Here is a 21,212-nt window from a genome sequence, read left to right as displayed (position 1 = left end):
TACCCTGAGAGCACAAGTAATAACATCCTTGTGATCTCCCCTGCCTAGGGAAGGGCTGGACACTTGAGATCAGTTGGATGGTTAAAAATTGAAGAAGGACTTTTCTCTTCTTTCTTCTGACAACCAACTTTAGGCTGCAGACAAGTCCCCATGTCTGTTTCTTTTGTTATTCAGTTCAGCAAGCCAAGAAAACATGAGTTTCTTGCCCTGAAAATCCAAGCTGTACCATTTCCAAAGAAGCAGTCATCAGAAAAGAATAGGGTCTCTTAGGAGTTTAATTCCAGTGCCCAGAGCAAAGAAACATGCTGTCAGCTTCCACCTTGTTGAAGAAACGCCTTCTGAGTCAGACTACTTTTCCATGGAAGCCAACTGCTTTCAGAATTTCCTGGAAGGGTCTTGGCCATGAACCTCAGTAGCACTTATCTCAGAAGGTGACCCAGGTACCAGGACAGGGCCCTTGAATTCCTGAGCGTGGTGATGAGCACACAGTGCTGCTGGTCCCCTGCCACTGTCTGTCTGTCTGTCTGAGTTCCTCCTCTGTACGTGTCACCGTGACCTGCCCTAACAGGCTTAGCCAGCCCTGGGTTACCCCACTTTGGAGAAACAGAAGGGATTTGGGAGATGATTCTTATGAATTGGGCAATGATGAAGAGTGGCGGGGGCCCTTGACATTGTGTCTCCTGGAGTGATGTTCTTTGACTCCAGAATGGAAGTGAAACACTCAGCAATGAGCAGAAACCACCCACGTTTTGATTTTAAGATGGTCCATCTCATTTGACAGCACTCCTCTGACCCACTGGGCCATTTCTTGGAAATGTCCCAGTTCTTGGGAACTCTGGGTAATTGTGCTGACAAAGCTGATGCAAAGAAATTAAGGGGAATCCCAGGCCTGTACAGGAAAACAGGATAGTGTTGCTGACCTCTTATAAGCACCAGTCGTTATAAGGACACGGTTGTACGTGGAGGCTCTGGAACTGCCCTTGTAGTGTCTGTGAACCTTCATCTGCCTTAAGACCCTTGAATAAAATTTGTCCTTTGCACTTTTAAAACCGATAAGGGCTTTCGTCGCTGGGAAGAGGAAAGCCAATTTGTTGGGGAAGAATTATTCAGAACTGTCTCCCAGGCCTCGAAGGATAAAGGAAGAGCATTTGCAATTTGAACAGAAGGCACTGAAAGGCCGCCTTTTAGACTCTGAGATGTGAGAGGTTGATGCACTCTCAGTCTGCCTTCCATTTGCATTTTAACTGCCGGGCAAAGCCATTGTGAACAGGAAGGGCCCCACCCCTGCACACACTGGCCAGGCAGCTGGACACTCTGCCCCATTGTTGGCAGGTGTTTCTGAAGGGGGCCGTGAGTTCAATGCTCTTGTTTCAGTTTCTTTTGGTATGTTAACATCTCCTCCTTGTGAAAGAATTTGGTCTATTATTTGACTCATGCAAATAGAGAAATAGAATTCCAAACCATTAGCCTACTTATTAAATATTTATAATAAGTAGCTGGGATGAAAATACCTGTTCTATAGGTATGTCACGTGGGGACAGATAAACCAAGACCTGCAAATACTTTTATATACTCCATATAAAAGGCCCCACAAATGCTATCGAGGGATGGTAAAAATTGCTATTTATGTGCTGCACATTGAGGACCATTGAAGTCAATCTGCAGTGATGCTCAGCTGTCATGAGTCAGCTCACAGAATCCCACTTGAAAGACTGAGAACTGTAGAAAGAGGTTTCAGTAAAGTGCACGGACTTCCCATCCAGAAAATCCCATTTCATCAACAATTGTCTTGTATAGAATCACAGAAAAGAAGTGTTAACAAACGGATACCCACAACTTAGAAATAAGGCAAAAAAAAGTATTGTGCCCTCTTTCAATGTCACACTAAGCAGTGTCTAACAATCTAACAAGCCCATGTAAGGTGCACCTGAAGCTCTAAAATAATTATTTTAAATTTTTATTTAATGCTTACAATTAACGTGGTGAACAATGTAGAGGAAGGATACGTTGCAAATTGTTTCTGTCCAGTAGAAAACTTAATGAAGCCCAAATGTTATGAATTAATTCATTATTTTTGACCCATGGGGCATTGCCAGTTTTGTTTCTAACTTTGCCATCTTGTAACTGCCCCGTGGGTCCACCTTGCCCGCTGCCTCGACAGAGCCAATTTACCAAGACAGGGGAATTACAATGGAGAAAGAGTAATTCACACACAGCTGGCTGTGCAGGGGACCAGAGCTGTGCTATTACTCAAATCGGAATCCCTGAGCATTCGGGGATCAGAGTTTTTAAAGATAATTTGGCAGGTAGGGGCTTGGAAAGTGGGGAGTGCTGATTGGTCAGGATAAAGATGGAATCATAGAGGGTCAAAGCGAGTGTTTCTTGCTCTCTTCTGTTCCTGGGTGTGATGGCAGAACTGGTTGAGCCAGATTACGGGTCTGGGTGGTGTCAGCTGATCCATCAAGTGCAGGGTCTGCAAAATATCTCAAGCACTGATATTAGGTTTTACAATAGTGATGTTATCCACAGGAGCAATGTGGGGAGGTTCAGACTCTTGGAGCCAGAGGCTGCAGGACCCCTAAACTGTAATTTCTAATCTTGTAGTTAATTTGTTAGTCCTGCAAAGGCAGACTGGTTCCCAGGCAAGAAGGGGGTCTTTTCAGGAAAGGGCTATTATCAATTTTTTTGTTTCATAGTTAAACCATGAACGAATTCCTTCCCAGAGTTAGTTCAGCCTACACCCAGGAATGAACAAGGACAGCTTAAAGGTTAGAAGCAAGATGGGGTGGGCTAGGTCTGATCTCCTTCACTGTCTTCATCTCCTCGATTATAATTTTTGCCAAGGTGGTTTCAAGCCTACTTACTGTTTTTCACATTGATCATGTATGCTAGTCTCTTCCTTAGAACCCGCTTTCATCCTGCCTGTTCCCTCATGCAGGAGTTAAATATACCTTCAGAACATGCTCACTAGGTATCCGTATGAGTTATGCTTTATAAACTTCAGAAAATTATACTCTGAAGGCTGTCTGGCAAAGTGTTTAGAAAATAGTGATACTCTCGATGCTAGATTTATAGCAACAGGTCCTAACTAGAGAAAGAGCTTTTACATATATCCCAACTGCCCCTCGGTGTGGAAAATGAGGGGATGGGGCCGTCAATCCCCCAATCTCTGCCCAAGGGGATTGTGAAAAGCCACCCACGAGGTGTCAATACCTCTTTCATGGCAGAGCAGCTATTGCAGCATGAACATTGTACACACATTCAAAAATATTTTATGGGTAGCAGCTGAAATAAACATTATTTCTCTTTTTTGAATGAGAGTGAAATCATAGCTGGTCCTCCTGAGTTGTTCACGGAGTAATTCTTTGGTCATGGTTTCTCACTGTCCTTTCCTCTTGAAGTTCTGTTATCCTAGAAGAAAAACCAAACAGTACGTAGAAAGATAACACAATGAAGAACCCTGCTCCAGACCTCTTCTATAGGGAACTTGACATTTTTTCCAGGAAACTCAACTTGTTTGTAGTGGCAGATATCAACAGGAGAGTCCCAGGAGCACAATGGCTGTAGGAAAGGAAGTTGTGCTGCCCTGTGTCCTTTCAGAGCTCCCATGAAGACCTCGAGAGCTTTTCCCAGGGCTGCTCGGCTTATCTACCACAGCTGTATTATTTATAGGGTCAGAGAAAGTCAAAGTATCACGAGTGTTCATGGATCAAACGGAGCCTCCTAAATGCTCACTTCCCAAGATCCACTTGGAAACATCTGGGGTGTTTTCTGCACAAAGTATTGGCTACTTACAAGGTCAGTAGCCTTGTGATAAATAAGATATATGTTCTCCTCTGAACTCTCCTAGAAGACGGTGGGAAAAGACAGGGAGCTACCTTCTCCGTAGAGACGTACAATTATTCTGGCCAGCTTAGGTGGTTGAGACAAGCAATTTTCCAATGAATTGCAGAGACTGAATGGCCAGGCTAACCAAAATGCACATCATACTGAAAACAACACACTTCAGGAGATAGCTGACATTTCCAGTTACGACTTTGGATTAAGGAATAATGGCTTCAGAAAAGTCTAGTGGAAATAGAATATGTTGCTTGAGAGGGATAGCTTATTAGCTGATCAGTGCTTATGAATTAGAGAAAAGGGCACAGAGGAAAGAAGTCAAAGTGGGAAGAGCGTTCAAGACACCTCCAAGTGGTGGAGAGCAGCCCAAATAAGGGCTTTCTTTCTGTTGCTATGACTGTGAAAGGTGAAAGGTTTCCTCGTCCCCCTGGCAGAGCGTGTGATGGCGGTGTGATCGCTGCTTCAGTGCCTCGCTGCTCACACCTCTAGGGGAGCATACAGAAGGCTAGGCTATGGTGCTCCGACCCCATGGCAGTGACTAGGGGTGAATGTTTACAGCCTCAGTGGGCGTGTGTTACAGGGTGCTCTTTAGTTTAGCCATCCACAGGGGGCTTGTGTTAGTCAGCTCAATTAGACCCCTGCCTTATTGCAAGGACAGAGGCTTTCTGTATCCTGGGGTTCTGGCCTTGGTGTACTGGAAGAACTGGATCACACGTGAGCTTGGAGAATGAGTGCAAGGTTTTATGGAGTGGCAGTAGCTCTCAGCAGATGGGGGAGCCAGAAGGGAGATGGTTTTCTCCTGGAGTCAGGCCACTTGGTGGCCCATCCCTTCTCTGACTGCCCCAGCCAAACTCTGTGTCGTTCTGCTGGTGCCTGTTGGTGCGCTCTTGACATCCAGCCACTGGTGTGTTCTGCTGATGTGCTCCTCACGACGTGCAGTCACTTGCGTGTCTGCCTGTGAGGGTCTCAGGGTTTTTATAGGCACAAGATGGGGGTGTGGTAGCCAGGGTGGTCTTGGGAAATGCAACATTTGGACAGGAAAACAAAAACGCCAGTCTTCACCTAGGCCTGGGGGCACAGGCCTGGGGGTGGAGCCCTAGCCAGGGACTACTCCTTCCTCTACCCAACACTTCCCTTCCCTGCTTCCGTATCATTTATGTAGTTATTCATTTATTTTTATTTTTATTTTTGAGATGGAGTCTCGCTCCGTTGCTCAGGCTGGAGTGCAGTGGTGCAATCTCAGCTCACTGCAACCTTCACCTCCCAGGTTCAAGCGATTCTCCTGCCTCAGCCTCCTGAGTAGCTGGGGTTACAGGCATGAGCCACCACATCCAGATAATTTTTGTATTTTTAGTAGAGACGGGGTTTCACCATGTTGGCCAGGCTGGCCAACTCCTGACCTCAGGTGATCCGCCTGCCTCAGTCTTCCAAAGTGCTGGGATTACAGGCGTGAGCCACTGCGCCTGCCCAGCCCTTCTGTATCATTTAAAGGGACCATGTACTTCCCTTCCCAGCACTTCCCTTCGTATCAACTGGGGGTGGGTTGGGGAAAGAGCACTAGGCGATGGCTGGCAGGACGGCCGAGGGAAGACAGGGAAGAAAATCTTATTTTCCAATTTTATCAAAACACTTACAGTTTCACAAAACATTTTCTTATTTTTACAATCTCTAATGATTAAATCTCTCTCTTTCAAGGAGCCCTTATAGCTTCAGTCATCATGAGAGGGGCTCTGAAGTTAAAAAGGTTCGAATGTCAGTTTTGCCTCTTCCTGGCTGTGAAACAGCAGCTCATTCACTGAACCTCTCCAGTCTGTTTCTTGATGTGGCAAGTGGAGGCAAGAGAGCTTTGTCCATGGCGTTTGGTGAGAATTGCATGTACCTGGCATGTGAGTGCTCAGTGAATGCTGGGAAGTGGCATTTAGTTGCATCGACCTACTAAGAAAAGCATCCAGATGTTTATTGAGAGATGCAACCTGGCATTTCAGATAGGCTTGAATCTTTGTATTATTACAGCTTCTAAATAAAGAATCCTGGCCTACTACTAATGCTTCCACTGGAAAGGGTATATTGTTATTATTGGCAGTGACAATGGTATATTCCACCCAAAAGCAAACTTCAAGCACAGTGCATGGCGTAGAGCAGAAGCTCCATAGATGTTTGCTCCACCTTCGACAGCATGCTTCATGTCTTCAGCCAGAATGCCAACTGTGGATAGTCAACAACCCTCAGAAAATACCAATTACATGAAGTGCCGACAGGAATCTATGAGATGTCCCGTAAAGCTGAGGGCTCTAGGCAGTGGATTAGGGGAAATCAAGGGAGGCAGGCACCTGATTTAATAAACAGAGTACAGCAAAGGGGGAAATCTTTCTCTAATGCTATGTTTAAAATACATTTTCCTTCTGATGACTCAGATTGCCTTTTTCTTCTGGCTTTAATGATCTCTAAGCTACTGCTTAAACAAAAAAAATGCTCTAGATGACATTAAACTCATACAAATGTATATAAAGATGAGCATTTATGAAATCACAAATCTTGTGAAATGTACCTATTTAAATCCTCGCCTATTTGGCCTTAGTTTAAGATTTTTATAAAGTGGACGAGAGAAGCAACATATGTATATTTCATGTAAATTGCTAGTTCAGCCTTCACTTCTGTTGGCACTACCTGCTTTGAGCATGAAGGGTATAAGTAAAGTCCTGAGTAGAGAATTTTTTGGCAGGGCGCGGTGGCTCAGGCCTGTAATCCCAGCACTTTGGGAGGCTGAGGCAGGTGGAGCACTTGCATTCGGGAGTTCGAGGTCAGCCTGGCCAACACGGCGAAACTGCATCTCTACTAAAAATACAAAAATGAGCCCGGCATGGCAGTGCACACCTGTAATCCCAGCTACTCCAGCAGCTGAGGCAGGAGAATCACTTAAACCTGGGAGGCAGAGGTTGCAGTGAGCTGAGATCATGCCAGTACACTCCAGCCTGGGCAACTGAGCAAGACTCTGTCTCAAAAAAATAAAATAATAAATAAATAAATATAAAAATTAAAATTAAAAGGAATTTTCATGGGGGCACTGAAAACGGCGTTCTTGCTGGCTCAGGAGGCTGACTCAGGTCTGGAAGGTACCTCACTGATAACCTCCCATGTGGTATCACCTGTCTCTCTTGAAGAGTCATCACAACCAAGGCTTCCTCCTCCTGGCCAGGCTTTGGCAGGCCCTCACTCTTTCCCCTGCCACAGTTGAAGTTTCCAAGCTGTTGCCACAAACACAGCTTTCAACCTGGCCATACTGGTGGTCACCAAGGGTGATCCTGGCATGTCACGGCTTTCAAAGCAGCTGTTAATGGCGCTGTTTGCCAGTGGATGGGGAGGAAGGTTGGAGAGATTTCTCCTCTACTGGCATGACCTATCTGCTAAACCTTTGTGCTCTGACAGTCCCTAAATGAAGACACTTGGTCAGAGAACATGTGAAGGCTGTAGTGCATTGAAACTATTTCTTCAGCCTGACAAAAATCAGTCAAAATTAGCTTTGATCTTGCTAGTTACTCTCCCTCCATTTACAAAATCTACCTAGGCTTGGGGTTACCTGAGGAGGACCCTGGAGAGTTCAAAGAATCATCAAATCATTTTTATTTGCATCCAAACTTGGAGAAAATGTCACTATTAAAACCTTACTGAGAAGGCAGTCAAATCAATGTCCTTCATGAATAAAGCTTGAACTTCAGACAAAACTGCAGTGGTTTGTCGCATCCCTGTGAGGACAAAATCCCTTCAAAGAAAGATTGTTCACTTTCCACTTCCTTCGGATGTGTGGAGAAAGAGCTTCAGGAAAGCTCACTTCCTTCAAACGTACCAGATGGCCCCGAGGTCACTACAGCCAAGTACAAATTGAACATTTGATATAAAATTAAGGACAGGTTTGTGGATTTCTGGGGAGAAGTCCAAGGGTGGCTTTCTGTTTTCAACAGTGACCACCTCCCTCCCTTCCTCCTTCCTCTTTTCTATCATTGTCATGATGTTGGGTGGACAACTTGGTATCAAAGATAAATGGAAATCAATGTAACTGTATCAATGGCTACTAATTTAATATATCTCCACCATTAATACTCATTTACTTATTTAGTGTGCTGTAGTTTTGGTTCTATTTTAGTGATCATAATTTAAAAAAACCCTATCTGTAGGATTTCCATTGGTTCAGCAGTAATAAAGTTCTTCCAACACAGTGTTCTACCTAGAATCTGTAACTCCACAATCAACAATTCTCTAATGAGAAGTGTCTTAAGAAACCTAACCTTCACCTTTTGGAAGGAACTGTTGTACGTGCAAGGGGTGCCATAAAATACTTTGAGTAAAATTAATTTATGGCATTTCACGATGAACAACTTAAATATATTATGGATACACTATCTAAGCAAATGCATATTTAATTAAGAGAAGTGTTAGACAATTAGGGGAAAACACTAAAATGGGAAGGTAATATATTTAGCAATCACCTGTTGTTAATTTGGAATACATGGCTATATTGCCTGGAGACATTTTGATAGTTAATAAATCCAAGATTAGCAAGTACAGGGGTTGCTTTAGTTTCTAAAAATTTTATAATGTGTATTAAGCTCTTACGCTGAAAGACTAGATCAATTATTCCAATAGTAACCATTTGTCTCGTAAAACATTCACCAGGTTTGCCTCATAAATTTGGATTTGGAATTAAAAGGCTTAATTAGCGTCACAATTTTGTTCATACAGTAAGAAAGAGTAGACTATGTATAAAAGTATTTTCAGTTAGGAGAACACACTCCTTTTGCTACACTTGGTTTTGAGGTATGAAGTGTGTATTTTTATGTGGAGTTAGGATTTGGGTTTTCATTTTAATGATGTTTGTGTGAAATAGATTTATAAATTAGATATGAAGGCAGGACCAGCCAAAGCCAATTTCTGATTAATCCAATAGAGAGTAATGCTTGACTCTCACCTACTACTACTGTGCTGACAGAAAATTCTCACTTAAAACAACAAATTCATGTTAATATTTAGACATGTTTTGATAACAATAAGAACACTTATACAGAATGCATAAGCATCCTTCTAAGTATGTACACACATCAACTCATGTAATCTTCACCTCAGCTCTTGAAGTACATATCACCATCACCATCACCACCATCATCATCATAGTCTCCTACCTTCCTTCCTTTCTTTTTTCTTTTTTTCTTTCTTTGTCTTTCTTTCTTTCCTTCCTTCCTTCCTTCCTTCTCTCTCTCTCTTTCCTTTCTCTCTTTCTCGCTCTCTCTTTCTTTCTTTCTTTCTTCTTTTTTTTGACATCGTTTCACTCTTACTGCCTAGGCTGCAGTGCAGTGGCATGATTTTGGTTCACTGCAACCCCGGCCTCCTGGGTTCAAGTGATTCTCCTGCCTCAGAGTTGGAATTACGGGAGCCTGCCACTATGCCCGGCTAATTTTTGTATTTTCAGTAGAGACTGGGTTTCGCCATGTTGGCCAGGCTGGTCTTGAGCTCCTGATCTCAGGTGATCCACCCACCTTAGCCTCCCAAAGTGCTGGGATTACAGGCGTGAGCCACTGCATCCCGGCATCATTGTCTTCATCGTCACTATTTTAAAGGTAGGGAAACCACAGGCACACAGAGTTTAAATAACTTGTCCAAGATTAGCCAGCATGCATGAAGGAGTTAAATGTAAACGCAGATATTACAGCTTCCTAACTTGGGATTTTTTATTTGTTTGTTGTAGAAATAGAGTCTTGCTCTGTTGTCCAGGCTGGAGTGCAGTGGTACAAACATAGTTCACTGCAGTCTTGAACTCCTGGGCTCAAGTAATTCTCCCACCTCAGCCTCCCGACTAGCTGGGACTATAGGTACATACCACCATGCTTGGCTACGTTATTTATTTTTTGTAGAAACAGGGTCCTGTGATGTTGCCTAGGCTGATCTCAAACTCCTGGCCTCAAAGGATCCTTCTGCCTTGGCGTCCCAAAGTTCTGGGATTATAGGGATGACCCACCACTCTGCTTGTCCCTAGACTGGGCTCTTGAGGACTAGCCCTCTTGACTTTTTCCAGGTAGAGCCCATGGGTGCGAGTGACTGTTTCGGGTGTCACTCTAGTGCTGGTACACATCTCATGGCATTGGGAGAACGATAGTGATGTCTGTCTAGCATGCTCCGTGGATCCTAGGCATGTCTACTATGAATCACCTTACTGCCTATGAAACGCAACATCATAGCTCATGTATAGAGACATTTCAGTTTCAAAATGTAATATTGCCCTGAAATGTCGAGTGGGTATTTTGGTAATCTGCACTAAATGTTTTTGCCAAATGAGACACTCACTCATGGGTGGGTGTTTGTTTCCATTTAAGTTTCGAAATTACAGGGTTTCCTTCAGGTTTTAACCATTCTCTACAGTGTGGTTGAGTTTTAAATTAAGCCTGCTGAAAATAGAGATTAAAATTGGTTTGGCCACAAGGTTTTCAAAAGTATTTTTTTCCCCTCTCTTTCTTTTGTGTTTTGTTTATGTTAGGATAAGAACATTTAAAAATGAATGAGAGGTCAAGGTACCCATTTTCCTCTAATGATACTTCTTTTCCCTTTCTTTTTTCACATTTTCTTGTGTGTGGTGTGAGTGTGCTTAATTACTTTGTTTACCTTCATTTAGCCAAACATTATATTGTCTATTCATTTGTAAGTATTTTCATTTTCAAGGAACTGTTGTCTCATGCTTACATCATTCTGATGTTCAAGTTCTGCCTTTCTTCTTTTGTACTTAGAGGCAGACAATTCTCTGTTCACAATCCTTTTGTCATAGTTTAAAATATGGGTTGTAAGGTTTATCAGTAAAATGAACCTTCCCAAGATCAGCATAAAAGATAGTAGGGCTACTAAAGAAAGTTATCAAAAGAGCATCTAAGGTCCTTAAGCTGTTGACATATTGTCACAGCATATTTCCAGTTTGCAAATTTTCAATCCACAAAATCTGTAATTCAGATTGCCTCTAAAATTTGTATTCCCGAAGTAATAATAATAACAAAAGGCACTTACTACTTTGTGAAATACTATTTTAAACGTAATCATTAACTCACTTAACCTCACAATAACCTCCTGAAGAGTTGTTATTTTCAGAAACACAGTGATTAAGTGAAATTCCCAGGTTACATTGCTAAAAAAGATAGATCACAGAGCCATACAAATATTTTCGTTGTCAGTTTTATCATAATATATTTTATTGAGCACCTTTTATAATTATCCAAGGTATTTTATTGGGAATGTATTTTACGTATTGCTCTTTTTACAGATAAGACAGCTAACAAGTCATAGTAGTTAAATAACATGTGGAAGGTCAAAGATCATAAAGTCAGTGTTGGAAATCAAGTTCTGCTGGCTCCAAACCTGTGCTGTTTCAGCTTCTCCACAATTCTTTACATTCATGGGCCTCAATTTTCTCAGGTGGAAAATTTTAAAAGCCCCTTTGATTGTAATAATTTATTACTGAAAATGGGAGACAACCATTATGGCCCTGAGTCTGAATACTGATAGTAATTTTTCAAACAAAAATAAACACTTTTGGGGGTGAGATAAAACATTTTTGATAGAAAGGACTTTTCCAAGGAGACTCAGTTTGATGTGCATGGTCTAGATTTTCTGTGATCTTCTGTAATCCAGGGAAAGGCTTAAATAATTGGAAGCTTTGAATGCTTAATATGTTCCTAGGGTCGTCCATCCTTCTTTTATATTACTTGTCTTGGCTGGATATCTGACAAGATCTATACAGTAGAACACACACAAAGGTCAAGCGTAAGGGCTTGTTATTTAGGCATTATTGGCTCTTTTCCTCATTTTTACTATTTATGGAGCTTAGCTTTTCTTTCTATAGATACTGGTTTCTGTTGGGTATCATATTCCTTCTGCTTGAAGAACTCTAACATTCCATGTGGTACAGGTCTTTGGGTAATAAATTCTCTCTACTTGTTTTTTCTGAAGAAGTCTTCATTTCACCTTTATTTTTGACAAAAAAAAATTTCCACTGGATATAGAGCTCTGGGTTAGCAGTTGTGTTTTTTTCAGTACTTTAAAAACATCACTCCATTGACTTATGGTTTGCATAGTTTTTGTTGAGAGGCTGGTTGTAATTCTTATCTTTATTTTTCTGTATGTTTTGTGTCCTTTTCTTGTCTGACTGCGTCTGACTTTCTATTTCTACTTGTTTTTGAGAAGTGTGATTATAATATATCTAGATGTGTTTTCTTGAAAATTACCCTGCTTGGGATTCTCTGAGTTTCTTTGATCTGTTGCTTAGATGTATTTTGTTATTTTTGGAAAATTCATGGCTACTATCTTTCCAAGTATTCCTTCTCTCCATCTTTCTTCTCTTTCTGGGACTCCAGTTATAATCATATTAACAAAAAATGTTATTGTTCTATCGGTCTCGGTCTCAGTTGTTCTCTCTGTTTCTCTCTCTTTTTCTTTCTCTCTCTATGTCTTTCTTTCCCTCATCTTTTATTTTTCTCTTTGTGTTTCAACTTGGGTAATTTATGTGGCCCTATCTTCAGCTTCACTGATTCTTTTCTCAGCTATGTCAAATCTACTAATGAGCCTGTCAAATCTGCTAATGAGCCTGTCAAAGACATCCTTTATTTCATTTCCACTAACATGGTTTTGGTTTTGTTTTTAATTTATGACATTTCTATTAAACCCTTTCTTGTAGTTTTCATCTTTTTGATAAAATTTTCTATCTGTGCACACACATGATCTACTTTTTCATATCAAACATATTAATCAACTATTTTTAAGTCTCTATATCACAGTCCTAACAACTATATTATTTGAGTCCAGACTATTAGTTGCTTTGCATCCCCAAAATGGGTTGTTTTTTCTTGCTGTCTGTGTGCCTTTGGCGGTGGAGGCTTCCTAGTTTTTTTTAATTAAAGCTGGACATTGTGGCTAGAACTCTAAATACCATGTCTATTCCAATAACAATTTATAAGCCATATCAATAAGAGTAAGGCAATGATAATTGATTCTACAGGTCCAGATGGGATTTTAACACATAGTTGGTCCATGACACATAAGTCTGGTGTTGCCATGAGTCCACAATGGTAATGAGTAGCCCAACCAGTCTGGCTACATACAGAAGTCCCACACACTCAAATAGTTTGGATAATAAGAATTAAAAGTAGTTGGCTGGGCGCGGTGGCTCAAGCCTGTAATCCCAGCACTTTGGGAGGCCGAGACGGGCGGATCACAAGGTCAGGAGATTGAGACCATCCTGGCTAACACGGGTGAAACCCCGTCTCTACTAAAAAATACAAAAAACTAGCCGGGCGAGGTGGTGGGTGCCTGTAGTCCCAGCTGCTTGGGAGGCTGAGGCAGGAGAATGGCTTAAACCCGGGAGGTGGAGCTTGCAGTGAGCTGAGATCCAGCCACTGCACTCCAGCCTGGGCGACAGAGTGAGACTGTGTCTCAGAAAAAAAAAAAAGAATTAAAAGTAGTTTGTCCCATTGTCCCATTTTTTATTCAACTTTGAAAATAAAGGAGCCATGCATGTCTTATCTCTTTGTATGTGTTATTTTCTGAATGAATGAACAAATGAGCTTCTCCTGGGTCAGGCTGCTAGAGAGGGTTTTTAAAGTGATCTCCCAAACTTTCTAAGCTACAAGAACAAAAATCAACAAATCAAGCCACAGAATGAATTTCAGGGAAAATATAATCTGGAGTAGACATATAGGAAAGTCCTCTAGTACTAAAAACAAAAACAAAAATATAGTTGAAATTACACCCCAGTTTAAAGAGAGATGCTGTTACCCAGTGTAATGCCTATGTGACACAGCTAAAGCTCCACCTGCCCTAACTCCACTGATCTTTATGAAACAGGATGCCTGGGACAAAAAGTTTTCCTCTATAAACAGACCAGCGGAGACTGGTTAGATCCAAGATGGCTGACCACACAACTTCAAAAAGACTCTAGGCTTCATTATAATCTCATTTCCATGCTAAATGACACTCTCACCAGTGCCATAACAGTTGCCAATCACCATGACAATGACTGCAAGAGGCCATAAAAGGGAAAAATGAAGCCAGCACTCCAGTTCCAGGAAGTTCATTGCCCATTTCCAGAAAAGACATGAATATTCCTCCCCTGGCTTTTAATATCCAACCCCTTCTTTAGAGGAACTCTGTATTTTAACCCCCTCACCCCTCACTAGTGGAGAAGTTGATTTGTGAGCCGTGCTCCTGCTTCTCAATTCCATGGCCATGGAATAAAGCCTGCCCTGCTTTCAGTTTCATGTATCAGCTTCATGACACCGAACAGGAAAAGATTCCAGTTTTGGGGAACCAGCTTTGTCAGTAACGATGCCAACAGAACTTGATAAGCAAAACGAATTTCACTGAATATTAATTAATTAATTAAGTGGTGCTTGGACCATTGGCTAGTTATCTGGGAGGGAAAAATCTCGATTTAAAAAAATATGTGACCCCTTCAGAATCTTTCTCAACACATTCGGTATGGCCACTACCAATTAACTGGAGTTAGCATCTAACTGGAACTTATTTACCACTCCTTTTTTAGTATCTTATTTCTAATAGATTAAAAACAAATTAATGATCTCAAAGATTTACATTCACACAAGTAGATGGTAATTTTGACAGCTAATCTTTGGGTAGTCAAAGACGTAAGTGCCTACGTTCCTGAACAAATCACAAAGGAGCAAATCAGTAAATCTGAGCACATAAAAATTTAAAATATCTTTCTAACAAAAAATATGGCCAGGTGCAGTGGCTCATGCCTGTAATCCCAGCACTTTGGGAGACCAATGTGGGTGGATCACCTGAGGTCAGGAGTTCAAGACCAACCTGGCCAACAGGGCAAAACCCCATCTCTACTAAAAAAAAAAAAAAAAAAAAATACAAAGATTAGTTAGGCATGGTGGCATGCACCTGTGGTCCCAGTTACTTGGGAGGCTGAGGCATGAGAATCACTTGAACCTGGAAGGTGGAGGTTGCAGTGAGCAGAGATCGTGCCACTGCACTCCAGCCTGGGTGACAGAATAAAATTCTGCCTCAACAGAAAAGCCAAAAAACAGAAACAAAAAAACCCAAAAAAGATAATTAACAACATGAAAAAATATATTTACATATAATATTTTAAAACAAATATAATACCAAAAAATTATACACACAGAGCAGTGACCTGGATCGTGACAGTCACACCTCCAGCATGACCTAAAGCAAGGTGCATAGTCTCTATAAGCTTCAGTTTCCTCATCTCTACGATGGAGCTATTGATGATTCTCACACCACAGGATTGCTATAAGGTTTAAACGAGTTAATCTTACTATGCATTGCCTCATAGTAAACATTGTGTAGTAAATATGTGTTTACTACTATTACTGTTGTTTCCAACTGAAGCTGTACCTTCTTTCAGTCAATATTTAGAACTAGTTAATATTTACTGTTTCATTACAAATATATGATCATTGAAGTTTTCAAACTAAAACTTTTAAAAACAATTAAGATTTTCTGCTCATCATCACTGGTCATTAGAGAAATGCAAATCAAAACCACAATGAGATACCATCTCATGCCATTTAGAATGGCAATCATTAAAAAGTCAGGAAACAACAGATGCTGGAGAGGATGTGGAAAAATAGGAACACTTTTACACTGTTGGTGGGAGTGTAAATTAATTCAACCATTGTGGAAAATAGTGTGGCAATTCCTCAAGGATCTAGAACTAGAAATACCATTTGACTCAGCAATCCCATTGCTGGGTATATACCCAAAAGATTATAAATCATGCTACCATAAAGACACATACACACGTATGTTTATGTGGCACTGTTCACAACAGCAAAGACTTGGAACCAACCCAAATGCCCATCACTGATAGACTGGATAAAGCAAATGTGGCACATATACACCATGGAATACTATGCAGCCTTAAAAAAGGATGAGTTCATGTCCTTTGCAGGGACATGGATGAAGCTGGAAACCATCATTCTCAGCAAACTAACACAAGAACAGAAAACCTAACACTGTATGTTCTCACTCATAAGTGGGAGTTGAACAATGAGAATGTATGGACACGGGGAGGGGAATGTCACACACTGGAGCCTGTCAGGGGGTGAGGGGCTAGGGGAGGGACAACATTAGGAGAAATACCTAATGTAGATGATGGGTTGATGGCTGCAGTAAACCACCATGGCATATGTATACCTATGTAACAAACCTGCACGTTCTGCATATGTACCCCAGAACTTAAAGTATAATTTAAAAAATTAAGGTTTTCATAATCATAGATAAGACCTCTTTGGAATCTTTTCTTCTAATTATATGTTTATGTTCTCTTTAGCACAAGTATGTATTTCACTGCATAAATTGTTCTGTCCTGCTTTGTCATTTACTATTTGCTGTAGCTTGAATTCTCCCCTCTATCATTAAATGCCTTTAAAAATCTGATTTTTACCCTATTGTATTTAACCGTTCCATTTTCAGACATTCTGGCAGTTTGCTTAATTTTATTATAATAAATAATGCTGTGATGAACATTATTGTATAAACAGGTTTCCAGTTTCCAGGCATAGTAGAGATATTCAAAATTTATTTGTTTGAATGGGGAGGTGGCTAAGTGGACGAACAGAAAAATGAGTGAATGTGTGAATGTTAAGCACTAGAATATAAAGATGTGAAGAAGATATAAAGGTCCAAGTCTATCCATTGACAGGTGAAGTAAGAATTCAGACTATTTTAAAGATAAAAGAGTCTTGAGAATATTCAAATACTGAACAAAAAGACTCAGTAGTTATGATTGTGGACTGAACATGGAGTATGACTGATGAGTACAAATTCCTAGAGAGAGGAAAGGAATGAGATCCAGAACAGGTGTGGAGGGTAATTCCTTCAGGAGTCAACCTATTATTTCATGACTGGAGAGAAGGAGGCAAGGAGGCAAGGCTGTGTGTTCATGCAGGTATGTGTAGAAGCAGGAAGAAAGTTGAGAGAGTTCTGAGGCTCCAAGGGCCCCTTTTTGTTAATATCAGCATGGCCTTTCCAAACTGGAGGGGCAAAAGGAAACGAAATCAGAGTTTGGGAAAAGAGTAAAAGTTTGAGAAAGCTGTCCTAGATTTCCGCAGAATATGAGAAAAGGCTACCAAGGACCACACAGAGGGATGGCCAGGCAGCTCTGAAATACGGGTTGAAACTGGAAGCTTCACAATGCTATGTAGAGCAGCAAGAATTGTCACTGGGCTTTCCTGGAAGGGAGAAATAGAAGGACAAAGACAAGGAAGATAATGACTTGAGGATCTGCGCGAGAATATGAATGTTGTGGCAGCCCAAATCTGGGCTGAATATTATCAGAATAGTGAAGGTGAGAGAGAGGGGAGCAGATGTATTGCAAGATGACCAAAGGAACAACTTCTGGGAGATTTCTCTGAGTCTCGAACAGAAGGAAAGGGATCAGAGAAAGAGCTGGGATGATGGGAGATTGTGGTCAGAGAGCTCCCAGGGGAGAGGAATTTAAGATTTTAGAAGTAGATAAATTACAGGGACATGTCCCAAATAGGGGCCTTGATAACAAATGCCCGAAGTAAAGTGAAAGAATGTGCCAATGGGTTGAAAAGCTTAAAGAACAATGGCCATCTGGTCAAGGACAAGGGACATCCACGTCATCCAGAATAAGGGTGAGTCTTGGAGCAAAGCGGGAGACAAACACCCAGTGCGAATGTTTTCTGTGAATATGGGGCCTTGACTCAACCGAATAAATGATCAAGGAAAAAGGGTAGAAAGTGGCAAACAAGATGGCGGCATCTTCCTGCTTAAGAGCAGATGAAGTAGCCTGAGAGTCGCCTCCGGGAGGGAGTCTCAAAGAAGAAATGGGATTGCAATGAACAAAGGAGGGCGAAGGGCCTTTTAAGCCGAAGCTGTACCGTGAGCAGAGTCAGAGTTCCTGACCTTCAGGAAACCAGGAGGACAGGAGAGTGGCAAATCTATGTGACCAAGGCGGTGTTGATCCCACAGCACGTAATGGCGGGACTGTTGCACCAGGGAGACTTACAGAGTCATGAGTAATGGAAAGTGTGTTCCCGTTGTCAAAATAAATGAATAAAATGTATTTTATGGGGTGTTATTTTTAGTTTTATAAGGCCAGATGTTCCAGCTGTACATTGCCTTATGTGCCTGTATTTCCTGGAAGCGAAAGCGTCTCCATTTTCCTGACAGTCTGGAAACACCTCGCTCGGCCTCCATTATCCAGAGCCTGCTCTCCTATGGCCTCACTTATCTGGATCCTAGCAATGAAAGCAGAGGGAACACATCAGGACCCCAGACAGCCAGAATCAATGTCACAAAGCCCACAGGCTTTATTTGCTGGATATCAGCCACAGTCTATTTTAGTTTAAGGCAACTTGTAACAAAGTTCAGTTGTGTGGTTTCCTAACCCAGAGCAACACTGCAGGTTCTGCTGTGAAACACTAAAAGGAAGAGAGGGAATAATAAATCAAAAGGATCAAGTCACACAGGGGCCAGGCAAGAGAAACATGAGAGGCTGCCACGTTATAGGATCATCAGAAACAGCTGAGGGCGGACACAGAAAAGCTAGGAAATGAAGCAACATATGGTTTGCCGCCATTACTCTGCTCTAACCTTGTAGAACTCTGTGGAATCCTGTCATAATAAAACAGTTCATTTCATCTGAATTGGGGACCCCCGAGGTCTGATCCCCAGAGTCCCCAAGCCAACTTTTCCCTCCTTAGCCATCCAGCTTCTTGGAGTGACCCTGCGTGCTCATGCAGGTATGTGTAGAAGCAGGAAGAAAGTTGAGAGAGTTCTGAGGCTCCAACGGTCTCTTTTGGTATTAACCTTTCCAAGGTGGAGGGGCAAAAGGAGATGAAATCAGAGTTTTGGGAAAAGGCTTCTCTCCCACAGAAGCCAGGAACAGGCCATCCACCCACAGCTGCCACCTTGCCATCTTCTCAGCCCTCAGACCCGCTGCAAACTCAAGGACTTTTTGTCTTCAAGGGTTTTATGAGGGTTTGGGGTCAGAAAAAAAAAAGAAAAGAAAAAGAAAACAGAGAGGGTGACAAAATAGATATATGAGGAAATTTCAAAGACCGAGATATTCTCCAAGTAGTCATTTTCTGGTCAATAAATATTTGTTGGGTAAATTAACGATCTGTTTAGAAATGAACTTGGGCATCAGCCCAGCTTTCCTGGCCCCTTTCTGAACCAGCTGTCTCAGCTGTCCCCTGGAAATCACGATGTTTTATGTCTGTCAGATGCTTTAGACACTTGGGATGCGGGAACAGATTCTTAGTCTAAGCATAAGTAGACTCCTGGGATAAGGCTAGGGGCTCCTGGGGAACCCACACACACATATATTCCTCTAGATGTCCCTTCCCTCTTCTCACCCCCCGGCCCCTCCTCTAGGACCCTTTCTATAGCTGACAGTTCCAAAGATGCCTCTAAGCTGGCTGGTCAGTAGATCTAAGAACAGGCTTCTACTCAGAGTCATTTGTGCACATAGAGAATTCCTGGAGAGTCTCCCGATGTGGCCCATTTTGGTTATTTTTTGGTATAAATAAATAAAACTTGTCAAATATATTTTAGAGAAATGTATAAAATGACTCATGTTACATGTTTTGGTGGCTCATGGCTTGGTCTTCAATGGTGGAAGGTTCACTCTGTGGCCTCCTGCACTCCAGATCTGTGCAGAATCCATGGATGGTTCCACAGTTCACACACAGGTCTCTCCTCCCCAGCTGCAGACTACTCAGTGTGGTGAGCTGCCCGCCATCTCTCCTTCTCAACACGTAGGGGGCTGTGTGTGTGAAAGTGGTGACACAGAGATTCCATGGAGCAGGGGTTCTTGTCTCGAAATAACTTAAAATCCACCTAGAGAGACTCTTCTGAGAATCAGATGGGTGGTGCAGAGACGTGCCCTCCAGGAGTGCAGAGCATGACTTCACACACGGATGAAGTCTTCATTCAACTCCCCAGTCATTCAGTGCAAACCCTTGATTCATCACCTATCATGTGCCAGATGTGTGTGAAATAATAGAAATACAGAGATATACAACTCAGTCTCTGCACTTGAGAATCCCAGAGCCTGAGAGGGCAGATAGACATGCGAACAGAGAACTCCAGTGCAATGAGGTAGGGATCTGGAATCACTCCCGGATTTTTGGTTTGGGTAACTCAGGGATGGCGGTGCCCTTGTCTTAGGTGGAAACCAGAAGAAAAGGAGGCTGCAGGGGAAGATGGTGGGTCCAGCCCAGGACATGTCCAGTTAGCTGTGCCTTAAGTGGAGATTTACGAAGACCCTTCTCTGAGCCAGCACTGTGCTAGGCTTGAGAGCAGCAGAGACTGTCCCTGCCCTCAAATAATGTAGTAGGGAGCAGAATGAGTCTCACACAACATAGTATGGATGCAGAATGTCATGGAGGAGGTTTGGGGGCTGCTAAGGATGAAGAGGAAAGCATCTCTTGCATGCATACTGGCAGGGGGAAGGGGTACAGAAAGGTACTCTGTTCTGGGAGTCCCACAGAGAACAGCTGCAGGAAGGAGGAGGGTCCCTGTGAGACAGGCGCACAGCCCATGGACAAGAGTGGCTGAGTGGAGAGGGCATCCTCCCCATTTCCTCTGGGAACACAGTGCAGCTTTGGGAACTTGAGGACAGCAGGGCTCTTTGAGGAGCTCCTGCAGCCAGCAGCACTGGAGGTGGCAGTGTTTTCCCCACAGCAGACACAAGATTCTGGGCTTTAGGTCTTCCTGGCAGTGGATCTCAGTGCTGCACACCAGAGCAGAAGTACCTGCAGGAACTCTTAGCAACCAGGCTTGGACAACACTGGACTCCCAGACATCCCTGGGTGAGTGTTTGAGAGGGGCGGAGTTTCTGCACTTGGCAGGTGGCTGCAGGGCTCACAAATGGGTCTTCACTGCCAAGGAGTCCCCATTGGCACAGACACCTGCAAAGGCCTGAGGAGGATGCCCTACTGGATAAGACGTCGTCTGCTGAGTGCAGTGGTGCTGGGGAAGGGAGAAGTGAACGCTGGCAGCAGGAAGGACATCTTCACAGCAAACATGCTTCAACCTGCTGCTGACTGACATGTATCCAATCACATTCCAGGTGCACTTTCTGTTGAAGCATTTTTTGAAAGCCGTGTAATCTGACTTTCCAATACACCCGACAGGCAGCAAAGCCCCATTGACATGGCGACCTCCCCAAGGTAGTTAACTCGTGCGCACTCCCATTTCATTCCACAGGAATTAGGGAGTGTCTGTCCCTGACAGCAGGGAGCACGGGGTCAGGTGAGGAATGAGGGGCCCCTCAGGAGCTGAGGTGCCTGGCCCACTTCAACACTACCTCCAGGTGCCTG

The 21,212-nt window shown here is 42.6% G+C and overlaps 1 long non-coding RNA gene across 2 annotated transcripts in view; it reads right to left on the bottom strand.

Moving 5' to 3' along the window:
- Nucleotides 1-2,587: 2,587 nt before the first annotated feature.
- Nucleotides 2,588-21,212, bottom strand: part of LOC117094339 — a 93,633-nt gene continuing 75,008 nt past the window's right edge. For both annotated transcript variants that reach the window (XR_004441510.1, XR_004441511.1), the window contains exon 4: nt 2,588-3,411. This is a non-coding gene — a long non-coding RNA (uncharacterized LOC117094339). The remainder of the gene's footprint in view (nt 3,412-21,212) is intronic.

This window comes from Trachypithecus francoisi, unplaced genomic scaffold (assembly GCF_009764315.1).
Source record: "Trachypithecus francoisi isolate TF-2019V2 unplaced genomic scaffold, Tfra_2.0 Lachesis_group13, whole genome shotgun sequence".
Lineage (NCBI taxonomy): Eukaryota > Metazoa > Chordata > Mammalia > Primates > Cercopithecidae > Trachypithecus > Trachypithecus francoisi.
Note: the sequence above shows the minus strand (reverse complement) of the source record. Positions and strands in the feature narration are given on the sequence as shown.